This window comes from Aotus nancymaae, unplaced genomic scaffold, assembly GCF_030222135.1.
Source record: "Aotus nancymaae isolate 86718 unplaced genomic scaffold, 86718_ANA_hifiasm-v0.15.2.pri h1tg000067l, whole genome shotgun sequence".
Taxonomy (NCBI): Eukaryota; Metazoa; Chordata; class Mammalia; order Primates; family Aotidae; genus Aotus; species Aotus nancymaae.
The window spans coordinates 17,508,046-17,523,043 of NW_026988482.1; positions in this window are offsets into that span (position 1 = coordinate 17,508,046).

Genomic DNA, 14,998 nt, shown 5'->3' on the forward strand with positions numbered 1-14,998 from the left:
CTTTCTTAACTAAGCTAATCCGTTCCACTCTTTCTAATTTTATTTACAATTGATATTTTCTTTATAAATATTTCTAATACTTGCCTAATTCACCCAGATAATCCAACAGAAAGCGCTTAGAACCACAGAATGTTAGATTTGCAGGAAGCTGTAGAAATTATCTAGCTCAACCTCCTTATTTTGTAGGTGAAGAAAGTGAAGTCCAGGAGGGAAATGATTAGCTCAAGGCACACATTTCATTAGAAGTTGACCTGGGACTATAACCTCAGTGCTAACGCCCAGTTGAAAGCTGTCTCTGTTATTCTGGTGCTGCTCCTCTACCTTGAGTGACCTCAGAGCGGATGCAACAGCCAGACCGCAGGCTGTTCTACCTTTCTACCTGCTGAAGCTCAGGAACTGACGGTGGAAAACTTATCACCAATAAAAAATAAAAACGGATGATTTTTTAAAAGTCATATATCTAGCTGGCAAAAGGCTTCTTGGGATTGGGAAATACAACATGTCCCATTAGAAGAAAAAAACTGTGGGCTGGGCTCGGTAGCTCACACCTGTAATCCCAGCACTTTGGGAGGCTGGGACAGGTGGATAACGAGGTCAGGAGTTCAAGACCAGCCTGGCCAACATGATGAAACGCTGTCTCTACCAAAAACACAAAAATTAGCTGGGTGTGGTGGCCAGCGTCTGTAATCCCAGCTACTTGGGAGGCTGAGGCAGGAGATTCGCTTGAACCCAGGAGGCAGAGGTTGTAGTGAGCCAAGATCGGACCATTGCACTCCAGCCTGGGCGACAGAGCAAGACTTTCTCTCGACAGAAAAAAAAGGAGAAAAAAAAAAGAAAAAGATAGAAATTGTGAACTGGCAATGACTCGAAGTGCTGATACCATTCAACCAGCAACCCTCCCTCTCTTGATTCAAGTTCCCAAAAGAGGCTACATTCTCTCATCTCAAAAACGGTGATGAGCACTGTCATCTGCTACCAAAAATTAAGCAGAATCTAGGATTTAATATTGAATCCCAGTAATATGGCAACCTAATAGTAACTCAAAATTAAATTGTCCTCTGAGAATGAACAAACCTTATAACATTAAAGTCCAGGTAGCACCTAAGTCTTAACAAAGAAGCCATGGCAGTCGCCATCTTTGTTACCATGCAATGGGAATACAGCTCTCTAAGTGACTGAGTGATTAAAACTACAAATTAGGCCGAGCGCAGTGGCTCACACCTGTAATATCAGCACTTTGGGAGGCTGAGGTGGGCGGATCACCAGAGGTCAGTAGTTTGAGATCAGCCTGGCCAACATGGTGAAACGCTGTCTCTATTAAAAATACAAAAATTAGCCAGGTTTGGTGGTGTACACCTGTAATCCCAGCTACTAGAGAGGCTGAGGCAGGAGAATCACTTGAACCCGGGAGGTGGAGGTTGCAGTGAGCTGAGATCGTGCCACTGCACTCCAGCCTGGGTGACAGAGCAAGACTCTGTATCCAAAAAAAAAAAAAAAGTAGTATTAGCAATCAAAAGTAAATAAAGCACATTTAAAAAAGACTTTGTACTTTCATACACAGAATCTCAGTCACTGAATTCATATGTGCCACTTTCTTGTGAACACATCCTTTATGCAAAGAGTTCTTTCATTTATAAATGTAACTTTAAAAAATAGTATATGGGGCCTGGTACGGTGGCTCATGCCTGTAATCTCAGCACTTTGGGAGTTCAAGGTGCATGATTACCTGAGGTCAGGAGATCGAGACCTGCCCGAATATGATGAAACCCTGTCTCTACTAAAAGTACAAAAAATTAGCCAGATATGGTGGCAGATGCCTGTAGTCTCAGCTACTTGGGAGGCTGAAGTGAGAGGATTTCCTGAGCCAAGGAGTGTGAGGCTGCAGTGAGCTGAGCTCATGCCACTGCACTCCAGCCTGGGCCACAAGGTGAGACCCTGTCTCAAAACAAACAAAAACTGAAAATAGAGCTAGCATATGATCCATCAATCCAAATGCTAGGTACATACCCAGAAGAAAGGAAATCTGTATATCGAAGAGATATCTGCACCCCCATGTTTATGGCAGTACTATTCACGATAGCCAAGATTTGGAAGCAACGTAAGTATCCATCAACAGATGAATGGCGAACGAAACTGGTCCATATACATAATGGAGTACTATTCAGCCAGAAAAAAAGAATGAGATCCTGTCATTTGCCGCAATTGGATGGAACTGGAGGTCAAACAATGTGGATGAAACTGGAGGTCAGTATGTTAAGTCAAATAAGCCAGGCAGAGAAAGACAAGCTTTGCATGTTCTCACTTATTTGGGGGAGGTAACAATAGTAAAATAGTTGAATTCCTGGAGATATAGAGTAGAATGATGGTTTCTGGAGGCTGGAAAGGGTGATTGGTCAGAGGGAACTGGGATAGTTAATGGGTACAAAAAAACAATGGAGGCCGGGCGCGGTGTCTCACGCCTATAATCCCAGCACTTTGGAAGGCCAAAGCAGGCTGATCACATGATGTCAGGAGTTTGAGACCAGCCTGACCAACATGGTGAAACCCCGTCTACTAAAAATACAAAACCAGCTGGGCATGGTGGCGCATGCCTGTAATCCCAGCTACTCGGAAGGCTGAGGTAGGAGAATCACTTGAACCCGGGAGGTGGAGGTTGCAGTGAGCTGAGACCACACCATTGCACTCCAGCCTGGGTGACAAGAGCAAAACTACGTCTCAAAAAAAGAAAAAAAAAAAAGCAACAGGCTGAGTGCAGGGGCTCATGCTACCAGCAGTGCTCAAAGCCAATATGGGAGGAATGATTAAGTCTAGGAGTTCAAGACCAGCCTAGGCAACAGAGTGAGATTCCATCTCTACAAAAAATAAAAAAATTAGCCAGGTGTGGTGGTGCACACCTATAATCCCACATACTCAGAAGGTTGAGGTGAGAGAATCATTTGAGCTGAGGTAGTTGAGAAGCCAATGAGCCATGATCCTGCCACTGTACTTCAGCCTGGTGACAGAGTGAGACCCTGTCTCAGGAAAAAAAATAAAATAAAGAAGAATGAATGAGTAAAATCTGGTATTTAATAGCAAAATAGAATGACTACAGTCAACAATAATTTATTGTACATTTTTAAATACCTAAAGGAGTATATTTGGATTGTTCATAACCAAAGGAAAGATAAATGCTTGAGGTAATGGGTACCCCATTTGCCCTGATGTGATTATTATACATTGTGTACCTGTATCAAAATATCTCATTACCCCATAAATATGTACACTTTTCTGTAACCACAAAAGTTAAAAATTATAAATTAAATTAGGACAGTGGCCATAAAGAAATAAAAGAAGAAAAATTCGTTGCCTGTTAGGACAACTGTAGGAAACGGAGCTGGGAAGGCAACCCTGACTTGTGTTCAAAAGGAAAGCATGACATTTTTGAAAGTTAGAGCATTGGAGAGAGTTTCCTTTTCTAATTGACTGTTACACTCAAAGTGGAATTTTTGTTGTTATCTCTCTTTCAGAGGAAGGATGTTCTACAAAGTGAAACACAGGCAGTAGAGGAAGATGATATTGTTCAAGAAATCTAGATCAAGAAAGTCAAGGTTCGCTTGAAACTTTGAGAGAAGTTTCTTGCATAATCTCAAAATTTCAGGAGCGGAGTCATTAGCAGATGATAGTTTAAAAACAGTCCTTCCCACAGATTTCTCACAGACATTATCTTAGAAGCAGGTGTGGGGAAGGCAAATGGCCGAACAAAATTTAAATGGAAATATATTGGCTTTTTTTTTTTTTTTAGATGGAGTCTTGCTCTGTTGCCCAGGCTGGAGTGCATTGATGCGATCTCCACTCACTGCAACCTCTGCCTCCCAGGTTCAAGCGATTCTCCTGCCTCAGCCTCTCGAGTAGCTGGGATTATAGGCGCCCAACACCACGCCCAGTGAATGTTTGTATTTTTAGTAGATACAGGGTTTCACCATGTTGGTGAGGCTGGTCTTGAACTCCTGACCTCAGGTGATCCACCCTCCTCAGCCTCCCAAAATGCTGGGTTACAGGCGTGAGCCATTGCACTTGGCCGAGATATATTGGCTTTTTGAAGAATAGAAGAAAAAAGTTCGTCAGTGAAATGTCAGACAAAGAGAGGCTATTTTGGTAAGTGGTAAGCTGTATGGTAATGTTAAAAATAAATAAATTTATGTATATTAATTATGGTGATATAAATAAGTATATGAATACAGGGTGACCTGTCAGGACTGCCTGTGTACTCTACCTTGGGGGCCAGGATGTTTCTGCTACATCTCATGAAATATCTCATAGACAACTAAGATGCTCAGAGCAGCAAAGCAATAAAACTAAATCTGATATTTATTTATTTATTTATTTATTTATTTATTTTTTGAAATGGAGATTCACCCTTGTTGCCCAGGCTGCAGTGCAATGGCGTGATCTTGGCTCACTGCCACCTCCGCCTCCCAGGTTCAAGCAATTCTCCTGTCTCAGCCTCCTGAGTAGCTGGGATTACAGGTGTCTGCTACTACACTTGGCTAATTTTTGGTATTTTTAGTAGAGATGAGGTTTCAACATGTTGGCCAGGCTGGTCTCGAACTCCTGACCTCAGGTGATCTGTTCACCTCAGCCTCCCAAAGTGCTGGGATTACAGGCATAAGCCACCGTGTCCAACCTAAATCTGATATATGAATGATTCTTTCCAACACTACAAAACCCTGGGGTAGATATTCTCACAGAATGGAAGGATTTTGAGGGCATTAAACAGGGAATGGGTGTATTTCTTTGGCTGTTATCTCCTACACGTATCTCCTTGGTCTGCCTTTTAAGACCCTCAACTTTGTTGTCTATTCTGCCATTTTTCTTTCCTTTCCTTTCCTTTTTTTTTTTGAGATAGAGTCTCGCTCTGTTGCCCAGGCTGGAGTGCAGTGGTGGGATCTCGGCTCACTGCAACTTCTGTCTCCTGAGTTCCAGTGATTCTCCTGCCTCAGCCTCCCAAGTACCTGGGACCACGGGTGTGCGCCACCACACTCGGCTAATTTTGTATTTTTAGTAGAGATGGGGTCTTGCTATGCTACCCATGCTGGTCTTGAACTCCTGAGCTCAAGTGAACTACTTGTGTTGCCTCCCAAGGTGTTGGGATTATAGGCATATAAGCAACCACCCAGCTGATTCTGTTGCTTTTCAAAGTGCCATTTTTAGGCCAGGTGCAGTGGGTCACACCTGTAATCCCAGAACTTTGGAAGGCCGAGACAGGTGGATCACCTGAGATCAGGAGTTCGAGAACTGCCTGGCCAACATGGTGAAAACCCCATCTCTCCTAAAAATACAAAAATTAGCCAAGCGTAGTAGTGCACACCTGTATCCCAGCTACTCGGGAGGCTGAGGCAGGAGAATTGCTTGAACCCGGGAGGCGGAGGTTGCAATGAGCCGAGATCGTGCCACTGCACTCCAGCCTGGGTGACAGTGAGACTCCATCTTAAAATCAATCAATCAATGAAAAAGGCATTTTAAATAAATAAAATGCCATGCCCTTTTTATGTAGAGAGATTATTTTCTGAATCCTGATTTGAGAAGCAACTCATATATGAGATGTCCTCTTCCTCTGCATCTCCAGGGAAAAAAGTGAGCTGTTTCCTCCTAAGGGCTGGCATTCCTATCTAGCCAGGAGAGCTTCCTATTTTTTCCCCTTTTCCCCCTTTTTGCTTTATTTCTAATTTGCATTTTGCAGCATTGGTAAGACAACAGGAAGCATTGGGCTTCCTCTCCAGGGCATTCAGCTGAAGGGATGTGTTACCACATTGAAAACAGTAGCCGGAAAAGAGAGGACACACCCACCCTTCAGAAAGCATGACCTCTCCCCCTCCTCCTTGCTCTCTCTACCCTCCCCATGCGGCCCCACTTCCCCCTCAAAGACGGGGAGGCCCCTTTGGGGTTGCACTCTGCAGGCCCCACCAGTGTCCATGCCAGTTTTATCCACTTTGAGGTCTGATGTGACTGTGTGGGTACCTTCCCATGTTCTCCTAGACAAAGGTGTTTGGAGGTCTGTGGGAAAGACTGTTTTTGAACTGTGATCTGCTAATACCATCTCTCTTAAGATTTTGAGATGATGCAAGAAACTTCTCTCAGTCTCAGCAAGATAAGATGCTGTTATGTAGTTACTAAACGGGGTTAATCAATCATTGAGACAGAGACTCAGTGTCAGAATTGCTCTGCATGTTCTTATATGTAAAATGGTTTGCTGTGCTGCCATTTATAAGCTAAACACCTTTGAAATAAGCAAAGGGAAGGATTACTGGTTACAAACTCAGTGTGTACAGGGATAAGAGTTTCAAATATGATTAAAGTTTATGTTTTTTTTTTTAAATTTTTACTTGACATGGAGACTAACTCTGTCACCCAGGCTGGAGTGCAGTCGTGTGATCTTGGCTCACTGCAACCTCCACCTGCCAGGTTCAAGCAATTCTCCTGCCTCAGCCTCTCAAGTAGCTGGGATTACAAGTGCACGCCACCTTGCCTAGCTAATTTTTTGTATTTTTAATACAGACGAGGTTTCACCATGTTGTCCAGGCTCGTCTCAAGCTCCTGACCTCAAGTAATCTGCCCATCTCAGCCTCCCAAAGTGTCAGGATTACAGGCATGAGCCACAATGACCCGCCTGGTAGAAGTTGAGTCTAGTTTTCATATTTTACATTTTAAGGGATCTGGAGGTGGTGGGAGTGCAAGACCGAGTGTCTGAAGAATGACCATAGGTTGTTTCCGGAAAAACTTTTAGGGGTTGGGGGAAGGGGAGAATGATCACAGGACTGAGGACTAAATTCTGATGTTTTTTTCATAAATCTTTTTGTTTATTTATTTTAAGAGCCAGGATCTCACTGTGTTGCCCAGGCTGGAGTGCAGTGGCTATTCACAGGTGTGATCCCACTACTGATCAGCATGGGAATTTTGACCTGCTCCGTTTCCGACCTGGGCCGGTTCACCCCTCCTTAGGCAACCTGGTGGTCCCCCGCTCCCGGGACCATATTGATGCCGAACTTAGTGACACCCGATTGGCATAGCACACTACAGCCCAGAACTCCTGGGCTCAAGCGATCCTCCCACCTCAGCCTCCTGAGTAGCTGGGACTACAGGCACGCGCCCCCAGGCCCGGCGATTTTTTTTTATCTTGCCCAAATTCTTGTCTAACGGGTCTGGGGAGTGATGCCATACAAATCATAAATTCTCATCAGATGGGTTTTATTCAACCCTATATATTGTGATTTGCTTTCCAATCTGACTCTGGCATAACATTACGAAACAAGGAAGAAAATCAAAATATTTTACCCCAAAACATGTTTCTTTGCTATATTTTGAAATGGCACTGCAAAGCTGTTCTTTGTGGGGGAAAATTTGCATTGGTAAAGAATCTCTATTAATATAGCTAGATCTTTTTCTTCCAGACCCTCCCAATCCTTAAGAGATTAACTAAGCCTGATAGGAAATATTTGTCTTCTGCTGTCTCTAAGGGCAGTCATTATAAGACTTCAAAAGGGGCCCAGTATGGTGGCTCAAGCCTGTAATCCTAGCACTTTGGGAGGCCGAGGTGGGTGGATCACTTGAGGTCAGGAGTTCAAGACCAGCCTGGCCAACATGGTGAAAACCCCCAATTTTTGTCTCTGCTAAAAATACAAAATTAGCTGGGCTTGGTGTTGGGCACCTGTAATCCCAGCTATTCGGGAGGCTGAGACTGGAGAATCGCTTGAACCAGGGAGGTGGAGATGGAGTTTCCCTCTTGTTGCCCAGGCTGGAGTGCAGTGGCATGATCTTGGCTCACTGCAAACTCCGCCTCCTGGGTTCAAGCGATTCTCCTGCCTCAGCCTCCCTAATAGCTGAGATTACAGGTGCCCACCATCATGCCCAGCTATTTTTAGCAGAGATGGGGTTTTACCATGTTGGCCACACTGGTCTTGAGCTCCTGACCTCCAGTGATCCGACCACCTTAGACTCCCAAAGTGCTGGGATTATAGATGTGACCCACTGCGCCCAGCCCACAATCTTTATCTTAGCCTGAACGTTCCCTTTCTGTGAATCCCAGGTCTTTAGACAAACTGAGCCATCTGTTAACCAGAAAAGGTTTAAATTCACCTATAGCCTGGAAGCCCCCCCAACTCTGAGTTGTCCCACCTTTCTGGACCAAAGCAATGTATTTCTTAAATGTATTTGATTGATGTCTCATTTATGCCTCTCTAAAATGCGTAAAACCAAGCTGCGCCCTGACCACCTTGGGCACATGTTCTCGGGACCAGTCACGGGCCATGATCACTCCTATTTGGCTCAGAATAAATCTCTTCAAATAATTTACAGAGTTCTATAAGTCTCTTCAAATATTTCACAGAGTTCTGGGCAGATGTGGTGGCTCACGCCTGTAATCCCCAGCACTTTGGGAAACCAAGGCAGGTGGATCACCTGAGGTCAGGAGTTTGAAACCAGCTTGGGCACTATGATGAAACCCGTCTCCACTAAAAATACAAAAATTAGTTGGGTATGCTGGCATGCGCCTATAATCCGAGCTACTTGGGAGGCTGAGGCAGGAGAATTGCTTGAACCCAAAAGGACATGCAACCCCACTACAGCCGGAGTGCCATAACAAGACTCTCTCATATATATATATATCTGTATATATACATATTTCTGTATATATATATATTTCTGTGTATATATATATTTCTGTATATATATATGTGTGTGTGTGTATATATATATCTGCTTATATATATATATCTGTGTGTGTGTGTGTGTGTATATATATATATATCTTTTTTTTTTTCCCAGAATTTCACTCTTCTTCGACAGGACCAAGAAGGTCCACAAAGCTGCTGAGGACAGTCGTTGCACTGATTGCACTGGCATGACCGTGAAAACAAAAGCCATGTCTGGAATGAATGAAAGACACAGTGGCTCTTGGGACTGCTTACAGAAGACTTTTTTTTTTTTTTTTTTTTTTTTTTTTGTGGAGACAAACTCTCTCTCTGTCACTCAAGCTGGAGTGCAATGGCACAATGTCTCGGCTCACTGCAACCTCCACCTCCTGAGTTCAAGCAATTCTCGTGCCCCAGCCTCTGGAGTAACTGAGACTGCAGGCACATGCCACCATAGCTGGCTAATTTTTGTGTTTATAGTAGAGACTGGGTTTTGCCATGTTGCCCTGGCTGGTCTGGAACTCCTGAACTCAGGCAATCCGCCTGACTCAGCCTTAAAGAAGACCATTTTTAAGGAGCCCTGAGAAGTATACTTTGAGGGGCGCTCCTTGGGGGGTCAAGATCTGTGCCTTGTGATCCTCCTCTTCTAGTCTTTCCTGGGGTTTAGTTGGCTCTTGTCCATCCACCATCTACCATTCTTGGTAAAGCTGAGAACAAGAACCAACTGCCTGAGCTCTCAGAGGTCCTGGAATGAATGGATCAGTGCTTTAACAACTCTTAAGTCTGTGAGTGCGTAGCCCATCTATTGGTATTTAGCCTAGCCTTTCTTCCCTGAGAAATCACATCTGTAAAAGTTGGGTTCTACGTTTGAAAAAATTGGATCAGGTGATTATCTCAGAAACAGTTTCCTCCCTGGCAAGATGGTTTTCCTAATCAGTGCCCACACCCACCATAAACCATTAAAATAACGGTGAAAACCAGAGTCCCCTTACGTCAGCCTTTGGTCCTGATTGTTCAGCAGGAAGATGTTGCTTGGCTGAAGGAGGAAGGAACTGAGTAAATTTCCTCTGCTGCTAATTACCTCCAGGCTCTCACTAAATCATGCTGCAGACTTTGAACAGTCTCAGTGGAAGTGAGTGATCTTCCACTGCTATGTGCTTCCTCACCTATGCCCCATAGAAACCTTCTCTATTTCTGCCATTTAATCAGCAAACGTGCTGTTCAGCAACCACTAACCACTATTGGTTGGCAGTTTGATGCACTTGATAAAGATATCAAGTTGCTGAAGCTGTTTTCTCTTCTTTAGCATAATGCTAACGTCTTTACCACAGTTAATGGAGAAATCATCTTTTTTTTTTTTTTTTTTTGAGACAGGATCTCATTCTATTGCCCAGGCTGGAGTGCGGTGGCGAAATCATGGCTCACTGCAGCTTCTAACTCCTGGGCTCAAGTGATCCGCCTCTCGAGTAGCTCAGCCTACAGGCTCATGCCACCATAACTGAGTAATTTTTGTATTTTTTGTAGAGCTAGGGTCTTGCTCTGTTGCCCAAGCTGGTCTCAAAATCCTGACCCTCTGGCCAGGCGCGGTGGCTCGTGTCTGTAATCCCAGCACTTTTGGGAGGCCGAGGAGGGCAGATCATCTCAGGTCAGGAGTTTGAGGCCAGCCTGGCCAACATGGTGAGACCCTGTCTCTACTAAAAATACAAAAAATGAGCCAGGTGTGGTAGCGGGGACCTGTAGTCCCAGCTACTCGGGAGGCTGAGGCAGTTGAATTGCTTGAACCTGGGAGGTAGAGGTTGCAGTGAGACGGACTGCGCCACTGCACTCCAGCCTGGGGAACAGAGCGAGGCTACATACCAAAAAAAAAAAAAAAAAAAAAAAATCCTGATCTTCAAGTGATCCTCCCACCATGGCCTCCCAAAGTGCTGAGATTACAGGCATGAGCCCCCATGCCTAGCCACCTTTAACAAATCTTAACTGCTCTCAGCCTGTTGCTTTCTCTGAGATTAAGTGAAATTATCCACATAAAGCACTTAGTACAAAATAAGTGCTTGGTAGTTGTTGACAAGGATGAAATACAAGACGAGTAGTTAATGGGAAGTTTTGTTTTTGTTTTTGAGACAGAGTTTCGCTCTTGTTGCCCAGGCTGGAACACAGTGGAGCAATCTCAGCTCACCACAACCTCCACCTCCTGGGTTCAAGCAATTCTCCTGCCTCAGCCTCCTGAGTAGCTGGGATTACAGACACAAGCCACCATGCCCAGCTAATTTTTTGTATTTTTAGTAGAGACACAGTTTTGCCATGTTGGGTAGGCTGGCCTTGAACTCCTAAACTCAGGCGTTCCACCCGCCTCGGCCTCTCAAAGTGCTGGAATTACAGGCATGAGCCATTGCATCCAAGAAGTATTTTTTTAAAATAACACTTTTCCCCTCCAGCTCCATCATCTGTTTGCTCTGGCTGTCACAACACCCACACTCTTAAAGAAGATCTCCAAGGCCAGAAACTTCTCCCACTCTAATTTTGGTAAAATAGGAATGTTTGTAATACACTGAGGTGTGCCATCTTCCTCATGTTCACCCACAAATCAGAGGGACTCCATCTTCGGGGGATTTGCTTTCCTGGCGCTGGCCGCATCCTTAGCACTCTGTGGCTTCCTGATACAAGTGCTGGGATCTCTCAGGCTCAGTATTACTAAATGAGTAGCCAGCTGCATCATACAGGGACCCAGCAGTCACCAGATGGCACAGCCAAACAAGGACAAATCAGGAGGATTTATAAACGGACGATTCACAAAGGGGTGGAGAGGGGAAGGCAAACCACAAAGGATAATGCAATTACACGAGCTGGTGAGGCAGATCTGTTACCCATACCTAGGCCCAGAGAGGAAGGCCAGCAGAGTGAGTGGTTCCTAGACACCCAAGGCAGTGTGCAAAGAGCCATCTTGGGAGGAGTATGAGTTGGTTGATAGGCGCAGCCAGTTTGAGACAAATCTCCAGGGAGGAGTCAAGAGAAGAAATACTCTGCTCTCACTTTCCTCCTCCTCTCTAATTTGCCAAGCTGCCTTCTTAGCCAAATACCACTGGAAGCCAATGGGTAAGGGAGCCCATTGAGGCCAGCCTCCTGGAGCAGGGTGGGCAAGAGTGGGAAGTGGATCTAGAGGGGCACATGGAAGTTATCTGGCACATTAAATAAATAAAAAGGGATATGACCAGTATACGAACCAAAGATTAGAGCTTGTCCAATTCTTTGAGACTGGGTCCTTAAAAAAAACATCAATTGATCCCTAACTTACATGCCTCTAGAAAAACCTTCAGCTTTTCTTTTATGAGTGGATTTTTTTTTTTTTGAGGCGTGGTCTCACTTTGTCACCAGCTGGAATGCAGTGGCATGATCTTGGCTCACTGTAACCTCCACCTCCCAGGTTCAAGTGATTCTTCTGCCTTAGCCTCCCCGGTAGCTGGGTTTACAGGTACATGCCACCATGCCCAGCTAATTTTTGTTTTATATTTATATTTTTTTAAACTTTTTTTTTTTTTAATAGAGACAGAGCTTCACCATGTTGATCAGGCTGGTCTCAAACTCCTGACCTCAGATGATCTGCCTGCCTTGGCCTCCCAAAGTGCTAGGATTACAGGCATGAGCCATTGCGCCCAGCCCTTTTTTTTTTTTTTTGTATTTTTAGTAGAGATGGGGTTTCACCATATTGACTAGGCTGGTATCGAGCTCCTGATCTTGTGGTCTCCCAAAGTGCTGGGATTACAGGCGTGAGCCACCGTGTCCAGCTGACTAGATTTTCAAAATCTAAGTTGCTGTTATTCATGTTCACAGACCAGTCTCTGATATTATTTATCTGTGATTCTGAGTATTCTCCTGTCTGAATATTCTGGCATGTGGCAATTGGAAGTGGTCCCCCACCTCCCACCCACTGAGGAAGAACCACGTGGTGCCCCATCTGACTGAATGGGAGATCTTGGGCTGACAACCATTCTGGCCCCACAGGGAAATCTGGACACAGGCTCTATGGGTCCTTCCCTTGTCAGTACGTTCTCCTATATGTCCACAGGTTGGAGTGGGAGAAGCGGGGAAAGGGGACAGGATTTGCTGGGGGAAACCATAGCTCAGGACTGGAGGCAGAAAGCCTTTTCCCTCTGTAACTTTCCGCATACTGAGAGAAACTTAGAAAAATCACCTTTTTTTTTTTTTGAGATGGAGTCTTGCTCTGTCACCCTGGCTGGAATGCAGTGGCTCCATCTCAGCTCACTGCAACCTCTGCCTCCCAGGTTCCAATGATTCTCCTGCCTCCAGAGTAGTTGAGATTATAAGTGCCCGCCACCACACCCAGCTAATTTTTGTATTTTTAGTAGAGACAAGATTTCGCCATATTGGCCAGGCTGGTCTCAAACTCCTGACCTTAGGTGATCTACCCACCTTGGCCTCCCAAAGTGCTGGGATTATAGGTGTGAGCCACCGTGCCAGCGGGAACTCACCTTTGGATCCTTGTGATGGAAAACACTAGGAAGGAGAGCCCACAACCTTCTAAAGTCACAGTCACAGGCAGGGCTGGGCTTAATTTGCCACCCTTCCTGGATGGACCGTAAGAACAGAAAAGATTGAGTGGTCAGCTACATAGTGTGACTTGAGAGGTTTCAAAAGGCCTGCTGAACCCCAAACTATCTCCCCCGCTGGCCTGAGGTTCTGTCTGAAGTTTTCATCATTTGAGTCATTTCTTTGTGCTAAGAATTTGCTTCCAGGAGTCATCTGTTAATTGTACATGCTGGCTGGGTGCAGTGGCTCACGCCTGTAATCCTAGCACTTTGGGAGGTCACAGTGGGCAGATCACCCTGAGGTCAGTAGTTCAAGACCAGCCTGGCCAACATGGTGAAACCCCAACTCTATTAAAAATACAAAAATTAACCAGGTGTGGTGGCACATGCCTGTAATCCCAGTTACTCAGCAGGCTGAGGCAGGAGAATCGCTTGAACCCGGGATGTGGAGGTTGCTGAGCCAAGATCACACCACTCCACTCCACCCTGGGTGACAGAGTGAGACTCCGTCTAAAAAATAAATTAATTAAATGCACATGCTGCCATAAAAGGGTATGGGACTTGCTTTTCATTCATATTGTTTGCTCAGCATCTCACTTCCCTTCTTATGCTTCAAGAACTCTGCCCCCTCATGAGTATTTGGAGGAATTAGAGCCTATCTTCTACCATAGACACCTTGCCAAAAGGTAAAGCATTGCTGCGCCAATCTTTCTTGTACTCAGGGCGGGGGCACGTGGCCTAGGGTCAGGAGCTGCTGACACAACAGAATTTGGGGAGTGCTTATTTCAGCAGTGGGTGGCAGAGGTGGTTGCAGTCATGTTCTCACAGTTACTGCTTATGGCATGGTTGGACTGTGATCCCAAATGCTGCAGAGCATCCCCTGTTCCTCTTTTTCCAAGCCTGTTCCTCAGCCTTCCCGTGAGTCCAGAGCTTACCAATATTCTCTTACTAAATGCGTATGCTGCTTAAATCAGACAGAGCCATCTTTAGTTGCATGAGACTAAGAACACTGATTGATACAAGAGGTGACACATTGCTGGGCACAGTGGCTCATGCTTGTAATCCCAGCACTTTGGGAGGCTGAGGCTCGTAGATCACCTGAGGTCAACAGTTCGAGACCAGCCTGACCAACATGGAGAAACCCTGTCTCTACTAAAAATACAAAATTAGCTGGGCATGGTGGCGCATGCCTGTGATCCCAACTACTTGGGAGGCTGAGGCAGGAGAATCGCTTAAACCCAGGAAGTAGAGGCTGCAGTGAGCCGAGATTGCTCCACTGCACTCCAGCCTGGGCAACAAGAATGAAACTCCATCTCAAAAAAAAAGAAAAGAGAAAAAAAAGAGGTGAGGCATTAACTCAAGAGAAGCCATGAATCCACTACCCACAGATGGATGTATTTCTCTTATTTGTCTAATTAGCTAGTTGTCACATTGAGAAACAGCAGGACCCCAGGGAAAGGGTTTTTGTTGATGGGGAGAGGAAATCAGGAGAGTCTGGTCCGATGGGCCTTGGCTGATGGGACTAGCCCAGAAGGCTTCAAGGCAACCTGAGAGACATCCCATGCACTAGGCTGGGCACAGTGCAGGAGGGAAAGGTGGGGTCATAATAAGGGCAAAGTCTAACAGGGCCTGCCACGAATACTATTGAATGTGGGGCCTGAAATGGCCTTGTTCAAACCTCTGTAGAGCATCCAAGGGAAGTTCCTGCTTTGTCAAAGTAAGACCACTGATTTTATCTCTTTGATTGCCTAAACGTTTCTGCTGACAGTTAGTCTGCATGGTAATAGC